The 25,436-nt window shown below is 46.3% G+C and overlaps 1 long non-coding RNA gene across 1 annotated transcript; it reads right to left on the bottom strand.

Moving 5' to 3' along the window:
• Nucleotides 1-23,890: 23,890 nt before the first annotated feature.
• Nucleotides 23,891-24,647, bottom strand: LOC311608359. The gene is made up of 2 exons (XR_014782923.1): nucleotides 24,447-24,647; nucleotides 23,891-24,198 (listed from the first exon to the last, which is right to left on the bottom strand). It is a non-coding gene; the product is annotated as an uncharacterized lncRNA (long non-coding RNA).
• Nucleotides 24,648-25,436: the final 789 nt, after the last annotated feature.

The raw sequence follows: 25,436 nt of genomic DNA, 5'->3' as shown, positions 1-25,436 counted from the left end.
GCAATTCCACACATGTACACAACACAGACTGACCATTTTCACCTCGCCCGCCATCTTCCTACTACCCCATCTCCCCAACTCTTCCCTATGAATTTTTCCCCCACATTGGTGTCTATTTCTTTTGTTTTGTGACCCACTGAGTTTAGCCAGAACCATCTGTGTGACCATGCATTGGACATTGTTCTCTGGAGCCTGTAGGGAAGGGTGGGTGGGTGAGTGTGTAGACAGTGACTCCCTGTCTCCAAATCTATCTGAGCCCATAGTTCAGCAGTGAAGGCTATGACCCCGTAAGCCCCTCCCACTTCCATGACTGACTGTTGACAGGGCCAATCTTGTATGAGCCCAGTGCTGGTACCACAGTTGTGAATTCTTGGTCACAGTGGTTGTCTCTTGATCAGAGGCTGACAAGTCTTCACCTCATCTTCTGCCTCTTACGGACTTCCTGTCTCTTGTGTCCACTTAGCCTTAGAATAGGTGGTGCAAATATCTTTATAGTCAAGCCCTCAGCCGTCTCTTGTCCTCAGTATCTTGGGTGGCCAGGAAAGAGAGGCTTCTTTCCTCCTTGACCCTTCTAAAATAAGTGGGGCCCCCCAGTCCATCTGGAGCCAGTTTGTAGGGAGGGAGGCATGATGCCGGAGGAGTTGAGAGTTTTACATCCAGATCCACAGGCAGCAGGGAGAGCAAGCCACTGGGTCTGGCTTGGACCCTTAAATTATCAAAGCCCACCCCTAGTGATGTACTTCTTCCAACAAGGCCACACCTCCTGATCCTTTCAAATGGTGCCACTCCCTGGAAATCAAGCATTCAAATATATGAGCCTGTAGGGGCCGTTCTCATCCAAACCACCTCATATCCCATAACATGTGACTTAGGTGACTGGTTCTAGACTTTAACCAGAAAAAGAAAGGAGCAAGAAGAGCCAAGGTGGTTTGGGGAAAGAAAAGTAAAGTTGGAAGCATCACAGTCCTCTCTCAGCAACAAACTCTGTGAGTGTGAGAATGGAGCGGTGAGTCACTGAGGGTGATGACTCTTGTGGGTGGGTGGTTTGGGTTGGCCTGCCTTCTGGTACTCAGGAGGAAGAATGTCCACAGTTCCTAGGGCTGGGAAGGTATCCCAGCACAGGGGTGGACAGTGTCCCAAGGGTATCCTGAGGCACGGGATCCCAGGAACCATGCAGCTCTGAGAGAAGGCTTCCTCAACAGAGACGTTGCAGCTCCTAGGGGGAGGGTCACGTCAAACACATGAGGAGCTGAGGAGCCTTGGAGTCTGAGCTCCACTCCTTCTCCATCTGAAGCAGTGCCTAGGGAGGGTCACCCCCAAACCCTGAGGAGCTGAGGAGCCTGAGCTCCACTCCTTCTTTCTTCATTTCTTCTTTCTTCTCTTCTTTTTCCAATGAGAGAGTCACAGCAGATACTGCATCTCTTAAAAGAGATTTATTGGGGGGATGAATCCAGGAGAGGAAGGATGAATCCAGGACTGGCTGCCTCTGCTTCCCGGAGGAGACAGCAGATAACTGGGCAGACACAGCCATTATAAAGGGTTTCTTAGGGGGCGGAGCTTTCTGGGACAGGGATTTCCAGAGTGTGGATTGGTGGGATTTTTAAGCCTGAGCTGGGGGACACTCAAGAGATTGGTGAGTTTTTTTGTCCAGACTTTTCTTCCCAAATTAGCATAATCTGAGATGAGTCCTACTGAAGAGCTGGAGATGGCAGTTACAAAGGGTGGGTGGGGCTGGGCTGCTGGAGCTTTCTCAGGCAGAGGACTGGCCACTTTTCTGCCTTGAGGGGTAATAAAATTTAAAACGTACTCAAATCTTAGAGAGTCCACTGTGAAGGCAGTAAGCTGAAGCCAGAAAGGTTGGAGTCATCACAGACAGTGCCCATGGTAGCAGCAGCAGCAGTCTTTCTGAGGCAGGAGAGGTGTCTGGTTTTCATAGAGCAGTCACCTGAAGCAGGAATAGTCACCATGGACAGCTCCTGCTGAGCCCTTGACGAGAGCCGCCATTTTCTCTCCACAGCCCCAGGGTGGGAAGGAGAGGCTGACTGCTCTGAGGCAGGTAGGAGGACTGGCAGCCACCCACTTGAAATTTTAGTGGCTCACTGCTCATAGCTCTTGGAGTGGGTCGTGGTGTCGCAGTGAGCCGAAGGGCTGGGAGAGGAAGGCGGTGGGTTCCCTGAAGCCTGGGGGGTTGGGCAGTGGATGTCTGAAGCTTAGGGGAAGCAACAGGTCACCACATCTTGGGAATGGACCTCCATGGAATTGGGGCAGACTATTATTTCTTCCCCAGGCCGAGGCTTGAGGCAGGACACAATGGCTTTCATCTAGGTGGTGGGTGGTAGTGCTGTCAGACTCAGCATCACCCCCACGGCCCTTTCCATGGCCTAGGCTGTGTGGCTCTGAAGCTCCCTCCACTGATGTAGCCTTGGCCAAGAGTTAAGAAATCTCTACACTGAAAGTGATGCCCATGAAGACACTAGTAGCTGAGAAGAGCATGGGAATTTGCTTCCTACAAACAGAAACCCAACCCTTCTTATGAAATTGGGGTGTGAGATAATTGACTCTGTATTCATTTTGGCAAAGACTTGTTAGCGTAAGTGGCCACTGTCCTGACCTCAGCCCTGGCCCCGAGGTCCCTCTCCTATCACCAGGGAGGAAGGCAGATCCCCTCATGGTGGTGTAGCCCACCTGAGGGAGGCCATACTTTTCACGAGGGTTGAGTTGACCCTGGCTTGCCCATTGTCTCATCATAATAAGAATTTGAAAAAGACGCTCTGAGTATTCTTAAAGTCTTCTCGCTTGACGCTTCCCACCCAGAGCCATGGGCAGAGAGAGGCTCTCACTAAAGATGGCACACATGTTGGTCAGGGCCCCAGGGAACTAACTCTGTCCTGTCTCTGCAGAAAAGGATCAAAACAGAACTTGTGACAAACCCCACGATGTGGTCCTCTGGCTGTGGCAACTCATGCCATAATCTGCCTGCTATTTGCCTCACACATTTCAAAAGCTTGGGTGAGTGGGGAGTGGGCGGGGAGGCGGGGAGGAGACACAACACATAGTGACCCTTTGTAAATTAGGGGCAAAAGAAGCTTAGAAATGTACTAGACATCAAACTATGTTCACCCAACCAACTCTAATGAAAGAAAATGGATTATCTTAGAGAGTCTCTCTCTTGCTGTGATGAAACACCATAACCAAAAAGCAAGTTGGGGAGGAAAGGGTCTATTGGGTTTATGCTTCCACACTGTGGTCCATCATTAAAGACAGGACAGGAACGCAAACAGGAACCTGGAGGCAGGAGCTGATGCAGAGGCTACAACAGGGTGCTGCTTACTGGCTTGGTCTCCGTGGCTTGCTCAGCCTGCTTTCTTATAGAACCCGGAAACCAAGCCATCAGAAACTAACATGCTGCCAGGCCATGATCCCTTAAAGTTGTGAGAGAAAAATATTCCTTGTCTCTTCTGACTTCCAGGTGCTGCGTGCATTCCTTGGCTTGTGGCTGCACGACTGCATCTCTGCCTCTGTCTTCAAGCCACAGAGAACAAGCCACATTCCTTCATCAACATCTTGGTCCAAACAGGGCAGTGATCGATGCTACAGCCTAAGTAACCCTCAATGTATAAAAGGCCATTTATACAAGTGACGTCACATTCCCGAGTTTCCAGCTAGCCATGGATGTGTATCTTAGGAACCACCACTCAGCCTGCTATACACACCCGCCCCTCCCCCCCTGCAAAGCTCACCAGACCAACCACAAACTCCCAGCTGTGCAGAGTGGCAGCAGCCCAGAACACAACTGTTTTCCACAAATTATGTTTCCCCAACATCAGATGATTGACTCTCCAAACAGACCCGGGAGGAAAGTATGACTATGCTGTTTCAAACAAGAGGAAACTGAGAGTTTGAATGATGTGCTGCAACCGTAACGGCTTCTAGAAATAAGGGATGTGACGCAAAGCCAGGTCCAGTGAGGAGAGGGCACACGGATCTCTTCCAGAGAAGAGGGATGTTTTATTTGTAAGAGTGCTCTCACATGGCAGCCCCGGAAACTTCCATGGCCACCTCTTCGCTCTTTCTCAACACCTTCTGCTACTAAAAGTTGCCTGCCCGTAAGGCACCCGGCTGGCCTGTTGTCTCTTACGTGCCTGCATTTCCCCTTCCTGTCTGAACTGAGAATATTCTACAAAGGCTCCTAATGACAGCCCACATGGAGCAACCGCTCATGGAAAGGCAAGCAAAGAATAGTCCGTTGCAGCCATCCCTCAGGCGGAGCATCAGGCATCTTCACTGAGCGGGCTGACCAGCCAACGGCAACAGGCAGGGCCTGCTCCGAGGCACTCCACATTGTGGAGCATAGCGTTCTTCAGGCTGTGCCTTGCTTTAAGTGGCTCCATTTTGTCAAGTGGCAGCTTGCCCACTTTGTATGCAGAATAATTCTGTGTCGTGTTTGTACAAGTGTCTGGAACAAACCAGGAGGCACAGGCTGAAAAAGAACTTATTTGTACAAATGAAAACTGACCACCTGTGAGTTTATCAAATGAAATCAGGAACACACGGGCAACTGGCTTCATCAAAACCATACCAGAAACGAAGCTACAGGGATGGCTCGGTCTGCCCTGAGCTTGGATCTCCAGAAGCCACATCAAAAGCTGGGCATGGGGCCAAGTGACACCCCACAGCAGTGATGGGGAGGGACAGAGACAAGGAAGAACCCCGAAGCTCATTGGCCAGTTACCCAGCTTCGAATTCAGGAAGAGATCCTCTCTCAGAAATGAAAGTGAAGAACGATCAAGGAAAGACACCAGCATCAATCTCAGGTCCACACAGGTGCACACTCATGTGTGAGCACCCATGTGGACAGCTTTACATTCTTCCACTAACAAGTACACCTAACACACACACATGCACAAGACATGCACATGTACACACAATCATCATCATCATCATCATCATCATCATCTTTATCAACAACATCATCACCATCATCATTATCAACATCATCATCAACATCATCATCATCATCATCATCTTTAGATACAAACAAGACCTGTGGCTGGAGAGATGTCTCAGAGGTTAAGAGCCCTTCCAGATCTATCAAAAGACTGGAATTTGGATCCCAGCTCCTACAGCAAATGGCTTAGAAAGGTCTCTAACTCCAGCTCCAAGGGATCCAATCCCCTTCTTGCCTCCTTGAGCAAGCACATGCGCACTAGTAAAATAATTATTTTCTTAAAAAAAGAACAGGTCAACTAATGTGTGGCAAAATGAATGAATGGATGTGAATAAATGAATGAGAATCCAGGAAGCAGTAAGAGCAAGTGGGATGGTGGGCAGAGCCTTCTGTGGTGCTGGGATGCCCCAAGTTTTGTCTGGGTGGTAGATCTCCCAGAACACACTGTTAGATTTTCACACTTAACCACCCACCTGTATATTCAGTGGATATGTAAAAAGCCATGCCTTTCCAAGCCCTGCCCATCCCTGAGACCATTGACATCATCAATTGAAGAGCTTTTGCAGACGCTAAAGTTTCAGTCTATCTTAGTTCAGCAAAGAGTTGGACAGAAATGGCCCAGAATAGAGAAATGGCAAAGAGGGTGCCTCTTGTGTTGGAGTCAGATGACAGTGACCTGGGAGATCTGGCCAAGGACTGAAAGAGAGAAACAAGGTTACAGAGGAGTCTGTTACAGGTAGCCCAGCCCCCACTGCCTTCCTTAGCCTCACAGTTCGCAGTATCCTCTCTAGATGGGTACCTTCCTATTCACTCAGGGACAGGAGAAGTTGTTTGGTCATATGTATCTGATACTTCTTCTAAAGAACTAAAGAAGTGGCCAAAGCTAGTTGGCACTCCAAGGTCCCCTTTCCCTAGCTGTGATGTTCCTAGAAGCTGGGGGGGTCTAGCCTTCAGGGGCCTGTGTTCCTCTGTAAGCTTTGGAGAAGAAGTGAGGGCATTGATACCAGAGAGTGACATAAGAGTAATCTAAAACTACATGAGAGTAAGCTAAGACAAACCCATTCTTTCTTAAGTTGCTCTTGGTCATGGTATTTTCTCATGGCAACAGAAGAGTAACTAATCGACTTAGAAAACATCTGCTGAGTCCTACCGTGTTCCGAGGACATGGAGGAAGAGGTGACGCGGGCCAGTACTCCCTTTCAGAACCATCCCTAGTGAGCACAGGACAGAGGGTGACCAGAAAGCGACTCACCTGAGGCCTCAGATGCTCATCTCTGTCCCTTATACAAGGAAGACACTGAGAGTGAACAGACGTGGTGATGAAGAATGCAACGAGAAGGCAACAGAGCAGAGAAGTAGGTCACATACAGAGAGATCTGGGAACTGACCAGTCGGCCTCACTTGTGTCCGAAGGACTGATGGAGGCTGCCTACACAGTTTCGTCATCCCATCGGTTGGTTGCACTGTTCTTCTAGAAACTTTTCCCTCTGTTCCCATATCTAGTCCCCCAGGCCATGCCAAGGGCTCTGCAATCCAGGCCGATCAATGGAAGGGGAGAGTGTCTGTCTCTCAGTTGGTGCCCAGTCCATTCTGTGGCTAGGAAGCACATAGACATGCCAGCAACCACCCATATACCCCAACTCTAGGTCAGGGTGGACTGTGGCTCAAAGCTCCCACCTCTGAGCTTTGGTGCTCTCTGCAGCATACAGAATGTTCACCTGATCACTCAGCAGCAGCCTTGCACAGCCCCAGTACAGGGACCATATACACAGCTGACCCTGCTTATTGACAGTCGATTTTAATAGGATAGAGAACTGAAAGCAGTATTAAACCCTATTAATCATTTCTGTGGGCTGGTTGCTTTGAAGCATTATTTTACCTTGGAGCTGCTGGCAGAAGCCACGATGCCCTCTCTTTCCTTTTCTGACCCGTTGCCTCCCTGCTAGAGTGCTCGGCATAGCAGGTGAGACAGCCCAGGGAGATTTACAACTATCAAATCTGAATCAGCTGCTCCTCAACCACTGTTGGCTGAAGTCTTCTCAGTGACTCTGATCCTATCCTGAAGTTTAAGTATAATCTCTCATTTCAGCCAAAATATGTGCAAGGAAATAACGAGGTATTAAGTTGGTCTGATATCAAGCAATAAATATACATAAGAAAAACTTTAAAAAAAGGAAAAAACTTATGGAAAATGTAGGCACAGACTTTGTCTTACTAAACTGTTCCATGCTCACAGCTCTTTCAGCATCTTATGGGGAGGGAAGGCACAGTGAGAGCCAGCTACATCTCTGGGAGGCCAGACCCTGCTTTCAGATAGGATCTCCAGCAGGAAATGAAGGGGACATTTCATAAGTGAGCTTTTTTTCCCTCTCAGATTGCTACTCACAAGGAATAGAGCCAAGCTAACAGAAGACTATGTGATGGGTCCAATTATCAGATGCACCAGGCCTTGGTGCCAAGCCTTGTCTCCTGATGCTATCTTGCATCCAGAGCCTCTATGGTCACAAAATAGTTTCATGTCCTCTGATGCCCCACTCCAGAGAGACTGGCCCAAACACAACTGCTGAAGGCACCTAAAGATGTAGCTCTAGCCAGACCAGCCTGGGTAGCCACTTCCTGGGAACCTTCCAGCAGCTAAAGCGGAGCTGTCAATGCAAGGCTCCGAATGGACCGTCAATATCGTACAACCTAGTTTCTCCTTTTCAGTCCCAAGAATATTGTGGAGGTTGTGGAGACATGTACAGGGCACTCATGATCTTACAGAAGGGGGTTCATTCCCCAAGTAAGGGTGTCTCACACTGGTTCTCATGTTGTTGGGGTTCCGGCCCTTCCAGTCTCTTACAGATTCCTAAGAATCTTTTTGGAGCCCCATTATTCCATGAAAACTGCCACCCAAGATTATTCCTAGACAGTTGACTTGTGGAGTGTCTGGCTGTTGCATCTCTTGCAGCTATGAGGAGATAAGATAATTGCAATTCATGAGCTTTGGGGTTGTAAAGAGCCAGAGACATCATCTGGACCAACACGCCCAACAAAAAAGCGCACTGGAGGAGAAAGCTATTAGGCATGTTGGGTGGTGACTGGGGAGCAGGGCAAGCCAGAGAAGAGGAGATTGCAGCTGTGAAGACCCTGCTGCACCAATGCTACAAACTTGGGAAAGTGGCACCCAAGCCATCCACTGTCCCTGTTGCACCTCTCTCCAGTGTCCAAAAGTGTTTTCCTGTTGCTAAATCTCTCTCTATCCAGGCCTGCCCAGGAGGCCACAGCTATTTCCTGCCTCTCCCCACATCCAGTATTCTCCTACATTAAACTGATCCATGTCCGAAAGGTTGAGAAGCCCCTCAGCTCTCAGATAACAGAATGCGAATTTGTTTCAATCACTTCTTGCTCTCTTTTCATTACTGGCAACACCCTGAGGTGAGGTAAGGTTCCAGGTGATTTGGTCTGCCTCTCATGTTTTCTTTAGCAGTCTCGCCACAGGCAAGTCTATTTTATTAATTTTTCCAAAGTTCACTTTTGTGTCTCATTTCTACTTCATTATTTATGCCCTTACCTTTAATAATTTTTTCCTATTTCTTATGTATGTTCCTTTGTACTTTTTCTGGTTTCTTGAATTATAGACTTAGGTCATTCATTTTTCAGGCCATTTCCTTAAAATTTTTCTTTTTATTTAGAGAATTTCATACATGTATGGTATGAGTTTTGAGCAAAACTACCCATGACGTCCTCCCCTCCAACCCTTCCCATACCCCTACCACTTCTCCCTCCCAATCACACATCTTTTTTTCTTTTTTTACTGAACCCAATAATGTTATCAATATGCACATGGGTGTAGGGCATCCACTGGCACATGAGAACCCTACTGAGGCCACATCTGAAGAAAACTAACTCTTTCCCCACCTCCGCAGCAGCAATCAGCTGCCATAGCGCCTCGGCTATGAGTGGGAATTCATGAGTGCCTTCCTGATCCATGCTGGATTTGTCTGGCTTGATCTTGTGCAGATCTTATGCATATAATCACAGCTACTGTGAGTTCATGTGTGCAGTGGCTCTGTCATGTCTCCCAAGACACACTTGTAGCAGTTTTCCACAACCTCCAACTCTGATAGTTTGTTTTTGTGTGTGTGTGTTTGGTTGGTTGGTTTTTTGGTTTTTGGTTTTTGGTTTGTTGGTTGGGTGGATGGATGAATGGATGGATGATTTTTTTTTTGAGACAGGGTCTCTCTTATGTAGTTCTGTCTGTCCTGGAACTCATGATGTGTAACAGGCTGGGTTCAAACTCACAGAGATCCTCCTATGTAATTGTAACTTTTACTCACCTGATGTAATTGTCAGTCTCTGAGACTTACTGCTGAATAAGCTCACTTTTTTTTTTTAGCTCTTTCTGAACTCTGGCTGGCTGGTTCAACTCAGCCGTTCGGCTCAAACTCCTCTCCAAGCTGACTGATTCAATCTGGCTTCTCTCTGCTTCTCACTGAATTGCTCTGCTTGGCCTCAAACTAACTCTGTCCATTTGTTCCAACCTAATCTTCTGGTTGCTTCTTATTCTCTGTCATCTACGGCCTCTGCTGAACTTCACTGAACTGCATGAACTCAACTCCACTGCACTGCGTGCACTGCACCGACTCCCAACTCACTGGCTTTCTCTCCCTGCATTGCTCTTGCTTAGCTTCTCCTTCCTGTGCTGTTCTCACGAGAGCTGGGTGTATCTTATCTCTGACTCATGCTCTCAAATCTTTCTCTGATTCATCACTTTGCCTGCCCCTCACTTAGATGTCACTGCCAAATTTTACCTTAAAGGTGTGTGCTAAGAGTGTGTCTGTGTCCCAGTCAGATGCGTTAAAGGTATGTGGTATGTCTGTACTCCTGGATCACATAGACCTAGGTCTTCAGATGTGACCCCTTGCCAGAGCAGCCATGTTGCTGGATTAAAATTCCTTTTCACTCCTGCCTCCGCTTCCTAAATGCCGATCTCTGAGCTTTGCGGGGAGGGGTGTGATGCAGATGTCCCATTTAGGGCTGAGCACTCCACAGTCTCTGATCCTTCACACTCTTCCCAGTTGTGAGGCTCTATATTGATAGCTGTCTGCTCCAAAAAGATGCTTCTGTGATGAAGACAGAGGTGCACTAAGCTGTGGGTAAGAAGATAAGGAGTATTTAAATGACAGTTTAATACTATGCCCATTAAGCTAATAAATAGCAGGGTCTGTGACCCACTCAGCAGTGGGCTGTTGGCTGAGGTTACAGTATCAGGCATGCACTACTGAAGTAAGCCTTAGATTCAACCAAAAATTGGTGGGTTGGTTACTTCCATACCGCTATCAAGTCTTTCAGGCCATTTTTTTTAAAGATAAGGGCTTCTTTGAGAGAAAATTAACATAGAATAAGATGCATCTACTTAACATGTATAATTCAATAGCTTTAAGATATCAGTGGAGCTGTGTGATCCTCACCGCAGTCAACTATAGGACATCTTTGTTACTCCCAAAATATACTCTAGACCAAGCAATATTCTTCCATTTCTCTCTAATACTCTCTTCTTTTCCAGACTGTAGCAGCAACCGATGTACTGTCTATAACTATGGATTAATCTACTCTGAAGATTTCATATAAATAGAAGATAGCTTCATTCACTTAACTTGTTTTAAACTTTTTTTTTTTATTTTTTACAGATGTATTCTCACATGCAGAATTGATGGAATGTTTTGGTTAGTCTCACTTTCGGCAATTATGGATAATAAAGCTGGGACTTTTTGTGTCTCTTTTCATTTGTCTTTGATATACTGCTGAGAATAGATCGTTCTGCTTAAATTTTTTTAAAGGAATCATCAAACTGTTTTCCGAAACATCCATACTACTTTATGTCCCCCAGCATCATCAGGTGATTTGAATTTGTCCACATCCTCAACACTTACTGCCCGACTAGACGCCCACATTAAGTGTGAAATGTATCTCACTGTGTGTAGAGATTTAAAGAAGAATTGGCTCCCATGGATTCATAGATTTGAGGGGCTGGAGAGATGGCTCAGCAGTTAAGAGCACTGACTACTCTTCCAGAGGTCATGAGTTCAATTCCCAGCAACCACATGGTGGCTCACAACCATCTATAACGTGATCTGATGCATACTGTATACATAATAAATAAATCTTAAAAAAAAAAAAGAATGGCTCCCATGGATTCATAGATTTGAATGTTTGGTCACCAGGGAGTGGCACTATTGGAGGTATGGCCTTGTTGTAGTGGGTGTGGCCTTGGAAGAAGAGTGTCACTGGGGGTGGGCTTTGGAGTTTCCTCTGCTCAAGCCAGGCCCCGCTGCTCTCTCTCTCTTCCTCTCAGCTCCTCTCCAGCACCATGTCTGCCTGCATGCCGCCATGCTTCCTGTAGTGCTGATTACGAACTAAGCCTCGGAACATCTAAGTAAGTTCCAGTTAAGCGCTTTCCTTTGTAAGAGTTGCCGTGGTTCTTATAGTGTGATCTTAAGGTGGGGGTGTCTTCTCAGCAATAGAACTCTAAGACAGCGTGGTGACGATGCTCACATTTCCCCGCTGCCTGTTTGTCCTACCCTGTTCTGCTGTAATAAAACACTGTGACCAAAAGTGATATGGGAAGGAGAGAGTTTATTTGGCTTATGTTTCCATGTTAGGACTCATTGTTGAAAGAAATCAGAGAAGGAATTTTAGGCAGGAACTCAGCAGACTCCGTGGAAGAACCTGCTTGCTGACTCACTAGTGCATGTTCTGTTAGCTTACTTATACAGCCCAGGCCCACCCGCATAGAGATGGCACTGCCCACGGTGGCCTGGGCCCTCCCTCAGCAATCACCAATCAAGACAATGCCTCACAAACAAACCTACGAGCCAATCTGGCCTAGGACATTCCTCAACTCTAGTTCCCTCTTCCCAGGACATGAAATATTTTGATACATTTTCTTGTGTCTGGTGGCCATGTCGATATCTTCCTTTAGAAAACGATCTGTTCAGAACCTTCAATTATTTTTAAATGGCATTACATTCATCATTGAATTTTAAAGGTCTTTTTCATTGATCGGATATATGATCTGAAATTGTGTGGGTTTTTTGTTTGTTTGTTTGTTTGTTTGTTTGTTTGTTTTACCCATCCCTGGATTGTTTCGTCACTTAATTGTTGATGTTCTTGAAAGTACAAGAACTTTTAATTCGTTGATGTCTAATTTTGTTGTTGTTGTTGCTCATACTGTTGGTGTCTTTTATATGAACGATTGTCTAACCCAAGGTCAGAGGAAACTTGCACCTATATTTTCTAAGAGATTAACAATTTTAGCTCTTACATGTAGGTCTTTGATTCATTTTGAGTTAATTTTATAGTTAGTGTAAGGTAGAGATCCAATTTCATGTCTAACCTATAGATATCCTGTACTCCCAGTAAGAGTTTCTTGGGCTGATTTTCACTGCACGGAATTGTCCTGGTGAAACTGTCAAATTGTCACCTGTGCTCTGAAAGCAAGCACAATAGACTCATTGACTCACCAAGCTCAACTGCGGCGGAATTGGCCTAGGAATCTGTCCCTAGTGCCCTATCCCCGGGGAGAAGACATCTGCTCATCCTCCCAGGAGAAGTTAACACCTTTCAAAGAGTGTTCTTCTCCCCTCTCCCCACCTTGTTTTTTTGAGACAGGGTTTCTCTGTGGAGTCCCTGCCTGTCCTGGAACTCACTCTGTAGACCAGGCTAGCCTCGAACTCATGGCGATGCGCCTGCTTCTGCCTCTGAGTGCCAGGATTAAAGGCGTGCGCCACCAACACCCAGCTTATATTGTGTTCTTGAGGTGGGTGTCTCCCTGGCCTGGCCTGCCTGGCCTTACCCCTGCTGAGAATTTTAACTCTGGCCACCATCTTGCGTGCTATTTTGTACTTTATTTTTACAGTGATTTCTCAAAATATTTTTCATGGTTGTTTTCATATCGCTGCCTGTTTAGACCTTTTTGTTTTGTTTTGTTTTGTGTTTTCAGCTTTCCCTCTGTCATTAATACCTCTGGCATTCTACCCCTTCCTCCTAGTTTTTCCTTCTCTCTGAAATTTTTAACGGTGAATAGAAATGTCCATTGGACCACATTCATCTGAAAACATTAACTCACTTCATTCTTGAGGTATTATTCCATCAGCTTTTGGTCTTCACGGCTCCCACATGCTTGCTCTCCTCTGCTGGTAATGTGTCCTTCTTGTGGGTTGTTCTTACATGACCATCGTTATTTTTGCTATTCTGGGCCTTTCTGTGATGTTTCCAACTATGAAGTTAGTTTTTGCTTGCATCCTACTGTGCTTTCAATGACTGTAATCTGTGCGGCCATATGTCTCTGTAAATTGTCTGCTATCCTCGCTCCATCCTGTTCGTGAATCCCTGTAAGCACATGCTGAGCGTCTCCTATTGTCCTCTACGCTGGTTCCGTCCTTTTACCTCGCCATGCTCCATCCTTACAAGCTTCTTGTAACCATCTTCCAGCTCATCAGTTTCTCTCTTATTTATTCTGCTTCTTGTTCATCAATAATGCTTTGTCTTTTCCATTCTTTTTTTTTCCTGCTTATACTATGGAATCATATTCTGTCCACACCTCCCTCCCTCCCTCCCTCCCTCTCTCCCTCTCTCTCTCTCTCTCTCTCTCTCTCTCTGTGTGTGTGTGTGTGTGTGTGTGTGTGTGTGTGTGTGTGTGTGTGCGTGTGCGCGTGCACGTGCATGAGTGTACAAATTCCACTACACTACCTGGTCAGGAAGCCCTGGAATCTTTCTGCGCCTGCCTCCTTGCAGCACTCACAGTCTCAGCTTTTTACACGAGTGCTAAGGGGATGAACTCATCTTCATATTTATATGGCAGGAGCTTTATAAACTAAATCATCTCTCCAGCACCCAGTGTCCTAATCTTATATTACTTTATTACTTTTCTAAAATTAAATATTAAGTTTTTGGGTAGTCAATACATTTTTTATGGTTCAAAAATTGAAGTAACAAAATATAATCTTGAGAAGTCTCACTCCCCACTTTCCTGCAACCCACAGTATCTACACCACAGTCCCAGTGGGCACCATGCGTCAGTTTCCTAAGTATTATTCAGTGTTTCTATAAGCACAAGTATAAATTGTTTTTACACACATATACACACATCTTAGATCAAAATGACTAAGTATATAAGCAGCTCTGCTTTCCTTTTTTTCCCCCCCTGAGACAGGGTCCCTGTGTTAGCCTTGGCTGTCTTAGACTAGCTTTGTAGACCAGGCTGGTCTTGAACTCACAACAATCCGCCTGCCTCTGCCTCCTGAGTGCTGGGATTAAAGGTGTGCTCCACCACACCTGGCTGCTTTCCTTTTAATTAGCAGTACATCCTTGGGTTCGCATTAGTACGTAGGGTGTGTCTTCCCTGTTGGTTTGCACTGGGCCGTTTCTGTCAGTCCTCTAGAGAAGGGCATGCTTGTGTTCCGGTTCTGCTCCTGTGTGTTTCCCTTTGCTTTCATAAGCAATACTGCAACAAGCAGCCTTGTATATGTGCCATCCGTGCACACATTCCTTATTAAATTTAGACAAGCTTCCTTATGTTCTTCCTCTCCACACATGCCAGCTTCCAGGCACTCTACTTCCGGCCATTGCACCATCTCTTCCGGCAGGGGGTGGGCAGTGTTCTCACCTCTCCTGTGGCTTGTGCACTCTCATCCTAGATTCTGAAACAGTGCCTCAGAAGAGGAACGCTGCTTTCACTCTCAGGGCAACTCAAACTTATCAACAGCCTGAGCCCTCTTTTATTTCAAGGCTTTGGCTTCTGGGTTGTACAGATTCAAACTTAATCTACGTGCGACACCAGGTTCACCGAGGGCCCAGAGGAAGGAAAGCTGCTTTCCTTTTATCCTGCTGAGCCAGCAGAGAGGCAGTTTTGTTCCGCTGTGTTTCCTAACCTTCGCTTTCCCTGAAGGTGTGACCCTCCAAGGACACCAGCCGAAGCATGGTTGTAGGTGTCACCTTTTCCAATCCTACTTTATTTGGGGTTCTTTAAGTGTTTATACCCGCCTCTAGCCCACCTAGCCTAGATAGGAGAGAAAGGAAGTTTATGGGAACAGAAGAAGTAGACCTTCTTGAATTCAGTTCCTGGGAGTGATTCCCCTGGCATAGTCAGCAGGATTTCAGCAGACCAGCAATTCCACCAAAGTTGCTGCTGGGACCTGGAACAGCAGCCGAAGCCCGTAGCCTTGAAGCACTCGCTGGAGCCATCTTCTCCAGGAGGGTCTCAAAGTGGAGCGATGAACAGCCAAACAGTACCAACACCCAAAAGCCCCTGTCTCTTGTTGTGGGCTCATGTATATATCTCCTCTCAGAGTCTGTACTAGGAGGATGTGTTTCAGCTGGCAAAAACCAAGCCCCCACATGAGGTGGTTCGACCTCCAAGTGGATAAACATCACCAGCTCTCTCACAAGTCTGTTCCCCATCCCATACTTGGGATCAAAACAAAAACATGTTTACATCCATTACATATGGTCTCATCCTAGCTCTCCCTCCGTTAGACAGGGTAGACTTTGTTTTCTATTCCTGAGCAGGCGTGAAAGCCAGAGCCACAGCAGCAGGAGCTGTTTGCACCCTCACAGTCTACACCTCCAACAAGACACTCATCCCAGGTGATCATCTCCGCTATATCTATGGTGTCACATCTGTCGTCAGGTCCCTCCCCACTCTGATCATCTCTCCAGACTGACAGTCCTCTCTTCACTCGTAGTATCCTCTGTCGCATCCTGTCCAGCTGTGTGCAGCGTGTTCCCTGGGGTCCGTTTTCTCCCTGGCTCTATGGTGAGTCCGCTCGCCTTTCTCCTGTCCATCTGCTTGACACTCACTTGGGAATGAGTTAACTACTCCCTAGCAGAACTGTAGTGTTTTAAGTTGGTGGAAAATCGTAAAAATGGCCTAAACCAGAGAGAAGGATTGATTTTTTTTTCTTCATTATTGTCCTACTGCCCTGTAGTCAGAGCATGATTCTGCTCTAGTCCTTTTCTTTCTCTTTCACTACACAGTTCTTTTTCTGTTGCGGTTAAAGATGTGTGTGTGTGTGTGTGTGTGTGTGTGTGTGTGTGTGTGTGTGTGTACATATATATATAGAGAGAGTGAGAGTAGATTGATAGGTAGATAGATGGATAGATGATGGATAGATAAGTAGGCAGATAGATAATAGATAGATAGATAGATAATAGATAGATAATAGATAGATAGATAGATAGATAGATAGATAGATAGATAGATAGATAGAATATAGATTGAGGTCTCTTATCCATTATGGAAACAGCCTAGAACAGTAACAATAGATAGATTGTAATTTTAATACCAATATTTTCAGATGGAATATAAGGTCAAGACAATATTAATTTTTAGTTAGCTTGTTGTAGGGTTGGCAACTTTGGGTGAACTAGGTAAGTACTCTATAGCTGAGCCATGTCCTCAGTCCATTTCTTTGCTTTTTTTTTTTTTTTTTTTTTTTTTTTTTTTTTTTTTGAGACAAAGTCTCAATAACTTTCCCAAACTGAAGTCAAATTTCCTCTTTGGCTCAAGTAGGCTTTGAACTCATGACTCTCTTGTCATAGCCTCCTAGTGATGTAACTGATGGCCTTCCGGCTTGCTAAGCAGCTTTTGGTGACTTGCTACTTTTTTGTTTTGTTTTGTTTCTCTGTGTAGCCCCAGCTGTCCTAGACTCACTTTGTAGACCAGGCTGGCCTCCAACTCACAAAGATCCTCCTGTCTCTGCTTCCCCTAGTGCTGGGATTAAAGGCATGTGCCACCGTGCTAACTGTGACTCCCGATTTAAGCATGAGTGATTAATCCCTAATTAATTAATCCCTGCCTGTCTGTGCTGTACACCGGCACCTGCTTATTAAATAGGCCAGGGATCCCTTTGCTCTAAGAACACTGTCCTTCTGTTTCTCTGATGTGTGCAACTGTTACAGTGTTGCTTTTCCCCTAGACTGCCGATGCTGGGCACCGGGAGGCATGAAACAATACTTATTATGCAGAACTGAGGCCCACATGGATATATCTCAGGGTGTTGGGATGACATCATGATCTTCTTACTCAGGACAGGAGACTTTCTGCAATGAAGGTTTTTTCCAGGTTGGGGCTGTAGGTCAGGCTGATGCTTGCCCACTGGTCACCAAATGGATGTCATCATGACAGAAGAAGCTGGAGTGAGTAACTGGAACGACACTCGATCTACAAAATGCTCGGAGGTCCCGTGACTTCTAATGTAAGCCTTATTGAAAACACTGCTCTGAGAACGAGCCTGGGACATCCTTACCTCAGTGCCAATATGGAGCACTTCGCAGCACCGGACAATGTGTCTCCTCTCTATTAATCTAGGGTACATAGTGTGCCCAGTAGCTAGGTGGGCATCCTGCCATCAGGTAGAGATTGGTGGTACCTCTGCAGGCAGAACCATCCAGAACATCTCCCCTTTCTGCCGCTAACTTCGCAAAGCTGCTTCTGAGATCTTCGCAAAGCTGCTTCTGAGATATAAGACAAAATCCAAATCTCTAAAAAAGCGCAACACTGTAACAACCCAGGGTCACCAGGGAGAATGTGGCTTGAGTAATAGAAAAACGCAAAAAAGCGTTCAGCAAACATAACGAATTTGCATCAAAGCCGCAGTCTGCGCTCAGCCATCCCAGGACGCCTGCTCGAGAGAGATTAACGCAGGAGACTTATCAGCCAGCACGATGGCACATCTGCTCAGACATAATTACACTGATGCTTAAGAGAACTGACCCGGAATGCGAGCGCCCAGATCACATCATCAATTCCGAGGACGCAGCATTTTTCAAGTCCTTTCCCTCCAGGAAGCTGAAAGGGGAGACACTGTAATTCGAATAGGGATGAAAGTAATTTTATTTTAAGTTTCTTTACAACACTTAGAATTACAAAATCATAAAGTCTTGAGGTTGGGAGGGAAACCAAAGGTTATTTGTCCACTGTGGTTCAGATACCTTCACAACACCACAGCTAGTTGACTATACAAGCTGGTCTCAGCCCTCAGAGCCTGGGGGGGGATGAGAGTCCCCACCCCCACCTCCAGGCTAAATAGAGGCAGAGATTCCTGGGCTGAAGGCAGGTTTCTTATGAACTCACGATGAGACATTTGAACAGGCTTCTCGGCTTCACCCTCTGAATGACTCCCCTCCTGTGTGCTCCCCAAATCGCTCCCCACAATCTCTCATGGAGATTGGTGCCACCATTGTTAAAGTAGGTTAGCATCACAGCATGTATTTCTGATGAAAGGCTCAGTCCCTCACCCTCGCCCTCTGCTTTTCTTGCCCTCCCGACTTCCACTGTGGAATGATACAGCAAGAAGCCACACTGAAAGACAAGAAGTGACCCAGAATAGTCATAACCAGTGGGCTACCTAACTCGGAAACAGTCTGTGCTCGCTGTAGGTTTTGTTAAGCCCAAACCCTTTCAGCCTTTAATATCCTGGCCTTCCTCTTAAAAATAGGAGCCCCTTCCACAGGGACAACTCTTTCCCTAGGGCTGCACATGTGACCCAGGTCTACCTCCAACAATGTCCCTCCCACAGAAGTGGCCACGAAGACTGCAAATAGATAGGGCATGAGTTTTTGTTACACTAAAACTTTTAAAATTTTTTCCTCTTTTAAAGATGTATTTATTATTTATACAGTATTCTGCCCACATGGGCGCTTGCCAGCCACAAGAAGGCACCAGATCGCATTACAGATGGTCTGTGAGCCACCATGTGCTTGCTGGGAATTGAACTCAGGACCTTTGGAAGAGCAGGCAGTGCTCTTAACCTCTGAGCCATCTCTCCAGCCCTTACCCTAAAACTTGAATGCAATTGCCCATCAATGCCCAACACTGCAGAGCGGCCCCTTGCTCTCCTAGACAGGACCTTGGCTTAGCGAGCATAATTAATTCCACCGGCTCACCACAGTGCTCCTCTCCCGCTCCAGCGCACGTCTTCTCCACCCTGGCAACTCATTAAAGCCATTTGAAACACTTTTTTTTTCTTTTTTAAGAGCCCAAATTCAGTGAAACCAGAATGGGGGGCAGAAGCACAGGAGACTGAGCGGCCTAGCAAGGAACCTCCTTCATGCTACCCACTACCGAGGGCACTTCTGCTCAAATCCTCGGGCCAGCATCAGGGACTCCTCGCCCCAAGCAAGACAAGTCAGAGCCTTTCACTGTGAATGAGTGATATAGTGTAATTTCCTTCCCCACTCCAAGCCAAGGTGAGATGTGTGTGGAATCTCAGAATGGGGTGGAAGGTTCTGGCAAGCTGTGGGAGGCACAGCTCGGGTGCAGAGAACCCACTCAACTGGAACATTTTTTGTTGTTTTTCAAGACAGGCTTTCTCTGTGTAGCCTTTGCTGTCCTGGACTCGCTTTGTAGACCATGTTGGCCTCGAACTCACAGTGTTTAGAGAACCTGACATCGGTGATCACACCTTACACCAAATAAGATTCCTGGGGAATGCTGGATTTAGCCAATCATTCTGTTTACCTGGCCAGAGTCCTTCTGGTTAAGACACTGTCACCAACACTATTTTGGGAGCCCACTTTGGACCTTGCAGGGACACGTCCTGGCAGCAAAAGTCCTTTGTGTCAGTTAAACACTTGGGAGATGAGACCAACTTTGACCCTTCCAAAGAACCCAAAAGATCAGCTAGCCATCAAAAGGTCCAGGCAGGCAAAGGGGAGGCAGTGTAAGAAGCTGCCAGATTGGACCCAGCTAGCATCCAGACCCAATCTCTCTCTCATAGAGAATGAAAAATGAGAAACTTTCCTCAGCAAAAACAGAAGGAGAGCTGGGCATGGGGACATGGGCCGATAACCTGAAACTGAGACAGGGGAATGGCTAGTTCAAAGGTGCTTGGGTTACAGTGTGAGGCCCAAACCAGCCAGGGTGACTTGGTGAAAGACCCTGTCTCAAAAATAAAATAAAGGGTGTGATGGTGCGCACCTTTAATCCCAGCACTCGAAGAGGTAGAAGCAGGCAGATGTCTGTGAGTTCGAGGCCAACCTGGTCTACAAAGTGAGAAATGAAAAATAAATTAATATAATAAATATATAGAAAGGGCTGAAGTGTAGCTCACAATGAGAGGGGTTTGTTTAGCATGTCTAAGGCCCCAGGTTTGATCCCCCAAAACCACAAAGGGGAGGTCTCTCTCCAGCCCATGGCCAAGTCCTCTCTCCCCAGCAGACTCTTGTCTGGTGAGCAGAACTACAAAACCATAGTGGGAGAAGGAGGCCTAGGCTGACCTCACTCCTACCCTGATTCTCTGCAAACAGGCCTGGCCTCCCAGCCCTCCAGCCTTCCTCTTCCCCGTCTGAGGGGTGAGCAAGAACTGACCTTCCCCAGCTCCAAGGTCATGTACTCTAACCTTAGGGTCTTTTCTCTCCAGACCTCTCACTCATTTTAGACCAAGCTGCTGTTTCAGGGAAAGCTCCCAGAACTGGATCCCAGAATCCTGAGGGAGATGGATGCTCTCTATACGGTGAGTTTTACAGTCACACTCCATCCCCAGACAGGGCCTGAGGGATGGGCTGAGCCCCAGGTGACTCTCCTCCTGCTGGCTGCTGAGTGGCCAGGCTCCCTCTCCAGGCTGAAGCTCCATTTCTTGCTTCCCCAGGGGTCCCCTGGGCACCGAGCTAACAAACCTCTACCCGGGATGGCTTAAAATACAGACCACGAAGCACAAAGGACTGTTCAGATTGCAGGAGAGTTCTAGAGCCCCACTTTCCTCCCCCAGCTCCCCCAGTGCTCTCACCTCCCATGACCACACACACCCAGCAAGCCAGGAGGTGGACAGGCGTGCACTGGGGATGCTTGGAGACTTCATACAGATGTCACTAGCATCCCTCTTCTGCTCCAGCATCCAGTCCAGGGTACCACATCATCAGACCTCCTTCGTGTCCCATCCATCACCAACAGTCTTTCAGTGCTGCTATCCTCCACTGGAATTGCCTGGTTAGCCAAGTCACCAGGGCCAGAGCCAGTACCAATTGCACCAGAGCCCTCACGGTGATGGGACCAGTTGTTATTTTCTAGAGCATTCTGAATCTGATGCTCAGCCACCCAGAGTTGAAAGGGGCCGCTCTTAAGATACCCACATGTCTACCCATCCTGTCACGTCTCCCTTAGTGTGGACAAGCAGCTATTTTTAAATTAATTTTTAATGACTCATGAATACTGTAAACATGTGTTACATCTCAGTACTGTGTTATCACAATTTAGCCAAATTACAACAGCACGGCTGAAGGTTAGGGCCTGGGTAATTAACCCTTTAATATTATGCTTTTCCCCTTCTCCAGAGCTATAGACTTTCCCGTTCATAGAAACATTAGAAAACGGGACAGTGTCTATTGATGATGATATAAAGATTTTGAACTATTTCTCCACATTGTGACTTACTAAGTCTAGCTTGTCTATTTCAGTTGCTTCAAAGCATTTTATGGAATGAAAATACATCAATTTAATTATCTATTTCAAAGCTTTTGTTCTTTAAAGTCCTGGGTCATGTCTATCTTGAGTACAGCATAATGCAATATTATTTAGTAAGTCTTACAATACAAATGTTCCATTAACAAACATATCTCTATCTTTTCTAGCATATTCCTATATTAAAAAGTAAATGCCTGAGCCAGGTGGTGGTGGTGCACACCTTTAATCCCAGCACTCAGGAGGCAGAGGCATGTGGATCTCCTAGTTCGAGGCCAGCCTGGTCTACAGAGTGAGTTCCAGGACAGCCAGGAACTCTGTCTGGAAAAACAAAACAACAACAACAACAAAAACAAAAACAAAAAAAGTAAATGCCTTTAAGTGGAAGTTCTGCATCGCCAAGGGAGTTGAGATTTTAGGTTTAGTTCACTGCTCTGTCTCACCCTAGGGAGCCTTCCTAAGAGATTCTTCACCCTCCACCCAGCAGCAGGTATGAGGGGCCCCGTTTCCCCAGCATCCCTGCCGGAACCCGACTCACCAAATTTCTGTTTATCCATGAACATGACGACGATGACTTCATTATTTTCCTCTGTAGTCACATGACTATTTTAATAGAACAGTAAAACTTCAAAGTTCAAAGAGATCCCAGGGACTGTGTACTCTTCTAACCCCTTTGTTTTAAGAGTGCTTCTGTTGTATATAAATTACATGGCATGTCATCACAATAAAAATTTTCATTATGTACGTATCATATTCATAGTAATATATTGAATAAAAATTAAGATTCTCTTTTGTATTCCTTTACTACTCTCTTACAGAGAGACAAACTGTAATAGTTGGCACAGCACAATGAGCTATTTACCACGGGTAGATTCCTGTATGTAAATATGCAAATACGGTAAACAGCATTTTTAAAGGCTTATTAAATATTTATATTTTAAAGCTTATTTTATTCTTTGGGCAGGAGTGTTTTGCCTGCGCATATGCCTGTGAACCATGTGCATGTTGGTGGTTGAAAAGGTGTAAAGAAGATGTCAGATCCCCCTGAAACTGGAGTTATAGGGGGCAGTGGGTTCTGGGAACCGAACCTAGGTCTTCTGGAAGAGCAGTAAGTCGTCTTCTTCTTCTTCTTCTTCTTCTTCTTCTTCTTCTTCTTCTTCTCCTTTTCTCCTTCTTCTTCCTTTTCTTTATTTTTTTAAGATTTATTTATTTATTACATATTACATATACAGTGTTCTGCCTGCATGTATACCTACACACCAGAAGAGAGGTCCAGATCTCCTGATAGATGGTTGTGAGCCACCATGTGGTTGCTGGGAATTGAACTCAAGACCTCTGGAAGAGCAGACGATGCTCTTAACCGCTGAGCCATCTCTCCAGCCCCAACAGTAAGTGTTCTTAACCACTGAGCCACCTCTCTCTGCCAGAAACGGAGTTTTAGATTATTAAAAGACGTCTGCGTTTTTCTACAGTTTTGATTTCTTTTCTTTTAACCACATTTTATACTTATTCCTTATCAGGGCGCACAGACTAGTCCCGCTGCTTTAACTACTGCATAATTTATAGCGCGAAACATATTAGTCATCTACTGATGTGTAACAAATTCCCCTCCTGCCTCCAAATTTAGCCGCATGTACAAAAATTAAAAAAAAAATCAAATAAAAAGAAAAAACTCCTTTATCTTATCCGTCTTCTGAAATTGGGAATCCTGGGCCAGCTCGTGATGGTCACTCTGGTCAGGGTGTCTGGTGACACCACCGCTGAGCATGGGCTGGGACTGCTGTCATCTGCGGCCTTACTGGGGCTAACGATTGGCCTAGCAGTTAGGATGGCTCACTTGAATGGCTGTGAACAATTATCTAAGTTATGCGGCCTGCAGAGCATTTCAGTGCTGCTCAGAGGAGGCTTCCCCAGCACAAATAATGAGGGAGAAAGGGAGCAGAAAGGCCCTGTCTTTGTGTAACCTGAACTCAGGAATGCCATGTTACTTCTGCCATGCACTGTTGGTCGTACACACCAGTCCTGGTTTAAGGTACGAGAGGACCAGGCCTGGGGGGCACCCAGAGGCGAGCATCACTGGAGTCTGTTGTTTTCAACAAAAATCTCAATCGTTCAATTTTACCAATCAAGTCTCAGGAGCCAGATGCTGGGGTGAAAGCCTGCTAGCTCAGAGAGGCAGAGAAAGCACCCAGCTGACCTTCCTCCTCAGCCGACGTCCCAGAAGGAATCTCCCTTTCCTCTGCTATCTCAAAAAACCTCCTTCAAATGGAGGTCTCAAATCCCTCCCTTCTACTTCCTGTGTGTCTATTTGTCCTTCTGACTTCCTCTTCCTCTGCATGTTTCTTTTTCTTAATAATCCTATGTTCACTTCCTGTCAACTGGTTGCTTGCTCTGCCTCTTGACTTATGGTTGACTTTATTTATCCTGTTTACAATATCCAAGCAAAAACTCTTAGATTAAAGGTGGGTGCTAGGGCTGAGCCACACCACAACTAGTAACAGTTTGGTTTTGTTTCTGGTTTTTTTCCCCCCAGTAAATAAGACAATCTCTGGGTTCACGGTGTGACCTAATATTCTGCAGCCGGAGTCGGCTTGGACAGGCACAGGGACACTGTGCTCTACTTCCTTCTCAGGGCACTCTTCAGGTTCTTATGTTCACGGGCAACATTACTGTGAGCACCTGGGCATGCATCTTCCTGAAAGAACGGTGACTTTGCCAAGGTCGCACTGTTCACCCTTGCAAGACCAGGGCTGCAACATTAACCAGCAGACTTCTAGTCTAGTCCAGGTCCGTCCAGAGTCACTCATGTCTGTGAGCAAGATAAACAGGAGGGAGGTTGTTATAAAGCCAGGGCAAAGCTAACTGCAGTACCTATTTAACATACCAAAGCAGACCTGGCTGCCAGGTTCTCCCAGCATCCCTCAGTCCCTAGCTGTTACACAATATGGTTGGCATACCTACTTTTGTTGGCTCTGTTTCTTAACAATTAAACTTTATTATACAACCCAACTAGCTTACACAAGAGGGAAAAGAGGTGAAAAGGAAACAAGAGTGAACCTTCTGGTATCTGTTCCATGGGACGGATCCTTAGGTGTCTGGCCTGCACGCTGGTCTGGCTTGTTCGCTGATCCTCTTCGGGATTCATGTGCGCTCAAGCCCGGTCTCAATCTGCTGCTCCTCTCTGTCCTCTCCACCTGCCTGTCTCTCACATGCAAGGGACAGTCTCCCTCTCCCATTGAGGGTCGATTAGAAGCAGAGTAGTCCAGGTGGACTTCCTGAAGTCTCAGCCCAGGATGGCTCCACCCAGTCTATCTCAAGGTTAATCTCAGGGAGTATCCGTGCTGTGTCCAAGGGCAAACCCTGCCAAGACTGCTTTCCCCTGTGACAAAGTTTACAATCCTTCCCACATACTTTGAACTCTCCCAGCCCAGGGGGTTGCCCTCCCCTATATAACCCAGCCATTTTGGTTATCCAGTTCCCCTTTCTTTTTCTTTCTTTCTTCCTTCCTTCCTTCCTTCCTTTTAATCTTTTTTACCCTTTTCTTCTTGGACTCCTGACTCTCCCCTCCTTACCCCCTCACATGGCAGGCTCAGGGTCATATTCTCTCTAGACTCTCTCGGGTAGATGCCTCTGTCTCTGCCTTTAGCTATGCTCTCCTTCATATCTACAATAAATTTTCTCCTCCATCACACCTAGGAGCAGTCATGTCCGCCTTTATTATTTGTTTTTCCTTTTTTGAAAAAATCTACCTTTATTTTATGTGCATTGGTGTTTTGCCTACATGTATGTCTATGTGAGAGCGTCAGATCTTAGAGTTACAGACAGTTGTGAGCTGCCATGTGGGTGCTGGGATTTGAACCCAGGTCTTCTGGAAGAGCTGTCAGTGCCCTGAACCACTGAGCCATCTCTCCAGCCCCCTTTCGTTCAGAAAACTCAACAAGGATCTTGAGACGCAGCTGCTAGCAGTTTCCAATGGTTGGCTCCCAGAATCCTAACAAACCATATATAACGGCTTATCTTACCCTGTAGGTGCTAAATCAACACCAC

Source organism: Acomys minous (genome assembly GCF_964271855.1).
Source record: "Acomys minous genome assembly, chromosome: 11".
NCBI classification, from domain to species: Eukaryota; Metazoa; Chordata; class Mammalia; order Rodentia; family Muridae; genus Acomys; species Acomys minous.
Note: the sequence above shows the minus strand (reverse complement) of the source record. Positions and strands in the feature narration are given on the sequence as shown.